Below are 3,758 nucleotides of genomic sequence, written 5' to 3' on the forward strand. Positions count from 1 at the left end.
CCATATATTATCATGGCATACATTTTTTTGTGTAATGATATTGCCTATTTTCAGTTTATACCCAAGTCACTCCTCTTGCCTAAAAGTGGGGGAAAAAACCTACCACCCATAAACCCTTAACTCTTCGCCATTTCCCAGAGATCTCTGACCATGATCTGACCACGGGTATGAAAAAACCATGCAGAGCTGCAGCACAGGTTAAAGAGGTGAAATGGCCTTGGGAATTATAAAGTTGAACTTTCAGGGCAGGCGAATAGAATACTAAAATTTGTTAAAGGGTTGCATTCGGGTAAGAATGGGGTGCAGTGGTAAGGAGACCTAAAAAAAATAGGATGAACCCAGCTTTGGAACTGGGTGACTACAAAGTCTGACTATAAAGTATCCTAAAGTAAATAATGGACGGGAATGGGCAAATTTAATTCAGATGACCATTATATCTACTACTGTGGTCAAGAATCCCTTAGAAGAAATGGAGTAGCCCTCTTAGTCAACAAAAGAGTCTGAAATACAGTACTTTGATGCAATCTGAAAACAACAGAATGATCTCCATTCATTTCCAAGGCAAACCATTCAACATCACAGTGATCCAAGTCTATGCCCCAACCACTAACACTGAAGAAGATGAAGTTGAACAGTCCTATGAAGACATACAAGACCTAGAACTAACAGCAAAAAAGATGTCCTTTTATCAAAGGGGACTGGGATGCAAAAGTAGGAAGTCAAAAGATACCTGGAATAACAGGCAAGTTTGGCCATGGAGTACAAAATGAAGCAGGGCAAAGGCTAACAGTTTTGCCAAGAGAATGCACTGGTCATAGCAAACACCTTCTTCCAACAACACAGAGACAACTCTATACAGGGACATCACCAGATGGTCAATACTGAAATCAGATTGATTATATTCTTTATAGCTGAAGATGGAGAAGCTCTATACAGTCAGCAAAAACAAGACCTGGAGCTCAGATCATCAGCTCTTTATTGCAAAGTTCAGGCTCAAATTGAAAAAATAGGAAAAATCACTAGGCCATTCAGATATAACCTAAATCAAATCCATTATACTTATACTGTGGAGGTGACAAACAGATTCAAGGGATTAGATCTGATAGAGTGCGTGAAGAACTATAGACATAGGTTTGTAACACGGTACAGTTATGGTGTCCAAAACTATTCCCAAGAAAAATGCAAGAAGGCAAAGTGGTTGTCTGAGAAGGCCTTATAAGTAGCTGAGAAGAGAAGCAAAAGGCAAAGGAGAAAGGGAAAGATAATACCCAACTGAATGAAGAGTTGCAGAGAATAGCAAGGAGAGATGAGAAAGCCTTCTTATTGAACAGTGCAAAGACATAGAGGAAAACAATAGAATGGGAAAGACTAGAGATATCTTCAAGAAAATCAAAGATACCAAGGGGACATTTCATGCAAAGATGGGCACAATAAAGGACAGAAATGGTATGGATCTAACAAAAGCAGAAGATATTAAGAAGAGGTGGCAAGAATACATGGAAGAACTGTACAAAAAATGTCTTAATGACCTGGATAACCACAATGGTGTGGTCAATCACCTAAGGCCAGACATCCTGGAGTGTGAAGTCAAGTGGACCTTAGGAAGCATTACTATGAACAAAGCTAGTGGAGCTGATGGAATTCCAGCTGAGCTATTTCAAATCCTAAAAGATGATGCTGTGCAAGTGCTGCACTCAATATGCCAGCTAATTTGGAAAACTCAGCAGTGGCCACAGATTGGAAAAGGTCAGTTTTCATTCCAATCCCAAAGAAAGGCAATGCCAAAGAATGTTCAAATTGCTGTACATTTGCACTCATTTCACATGCTGGCAAGATCATGCTCAAAATCCTTCAAGCTAGGCTTCAGCAGTATGTGATCTGAGAACTTCCAGATTCAAACCGGATTTAGAAAGGGCAGAGGAACCAGAGATCAAATTGCCAACATCCGCTGGATCGTAGAAAAAGCAAAGGAATTCCAAAAATATATGCTTCATTGACTATGCTAAAGCCTTTGATTGTGTGAATCAATCACAATAAACTGTGGAAAATTCTTCAAGAGATGGAAATACCAGACCACTTTACCTGCCTCCTGAGAAATCTGTATTCAGGTCAAGAAGTAGAACCGGACATGGAACAACAGACTGATTCAAAACTGAGAAAGGAATACATTGAGGCTATATATTGTCACCCTGCTTATTTGACTTACTTGCAGAGTTCATCGTGCAAAATGCCATGTTGGATGACTGACAACCCGGAATCGACATTGCTAGGGGAAATATCAACACCCGCAGAAATGCAGATGATACCACTTTAATGGCAGAAAGCAAGAAAGATCTAAAGAGCCTCTTGGTGAAGGTGAAAGAAGAGAGCAAAAACCTGGCTTAAAATTCAACATTCAAAAAATGAAGATCATGGCATCTGGTCAGATCACTTAATGGTAAATAAATGGGAAAAAGTGGGAAAAATGATAGATTTTATTTTCTTGGGCTCAAAAATCACTGCAGATGTTGACTACAGCCACGAAAATAAAAGATGCTTGCTCCTTGGAAGAAAAACTATGATAAACCTAGGTAGCATATTTAATAGCAGAGACATCACTTTGCTGACAAAGGTCCATATAGTCAGTTACTGGTTTTTTGGCAGTCATGTAAAGATGTGAGAGCTGGACCATAAAAAAGGCTGAATGCCAGAGTTGATGCTTTGGAACTGTGGTGCTGGAGAAGACTCTTGAGAGTCCCTTGGACAGCAAGGAGATCCAAAGAGTCCATCCTAAAGGAAATCAGTCCTGAATATTCATTGGAAGGACTGATGCAGAAACTGAAGCTCCAATACTCTGGCCACCTGATGGGAAGAGCCAACTCTGTAAAAGACCCCGATGCTGGGAAAGATTGAAGGCCAGAGGAGAAGGGGGCAACAGAGGATGAGATAGTTGGATGGCATCACTGACTCAGTGGAAATGAGTTTGAGCAAACTCAGGGAGATAGTGAGGGACAGGGAAGCCTGGTGTGCTGCAGATCAGGGGTTGTAAAGAGTAGCAACTAAATAGCAATAACAACTCAGGTAAAGCACAGAGGAAGATAATCCATTTTGAGACATGTGATAGGCTTGTGAGATATGTCTTGTTAGAAACTTATGATTGGACTTTGGGAGCGAGGTCATAGAGACAGAGACATAGAGATTTGGGAGTATTCTACATTTAAAATAAAGTTGAAATCACAAGATTGGAAGAGAATGCCAAGGTTTGGATATTATTGACTGCAAAGAAAAGCATCAGGAAAGAAGAAGAAAGAGACTATAAAATGATGGATTTCCATTGAAATTCATCTAATTGGTTTTGTATCACAGATAATGATATGCATGTAAATATATACAAAGGCTAAGTGAATGGGTTTATGTGATCAGTAGAAATTTTAATGTTCTGGCATATTTACAGGCATGTGGGTTAGGCGACATTAAAGACAGGGGTAACTAATTGTTAATTGCAGTTTCCTACTGAAACTTCCTTTGTTATAGAAAAAAGTCTCAGATCACATAAGTATTTATAAGTAGAATCATCAAATAATATATAATGTAATCATAGCTTTGCCATTAATTGGTTTTATGCTTTGTTATAAAAGACAATGCACTTTAAATTATAGTTCTGAAAATCTTACAGTAATTCCTATGAGAAGTATAGAGTGAATAGATAAAATTTCTCAGGTTTTGATTTTGATGAAGAATTTTGAATTTTATTGCAGTTTTTAAATTTACTTATTTCA

This window comes from Dama dama, chromosome 12, assembly GCF_033118175.1.
Source record: "Dama dama isolate Ldn47 chromosome 12, ASM3311817v1, whole genome shotgun sequence".
Lineage (NCBI taxonomy): Eukaryota > Metazoa > Chordata > Mammalia > Artiodactyla > Cervidae > Dama > Dama dama.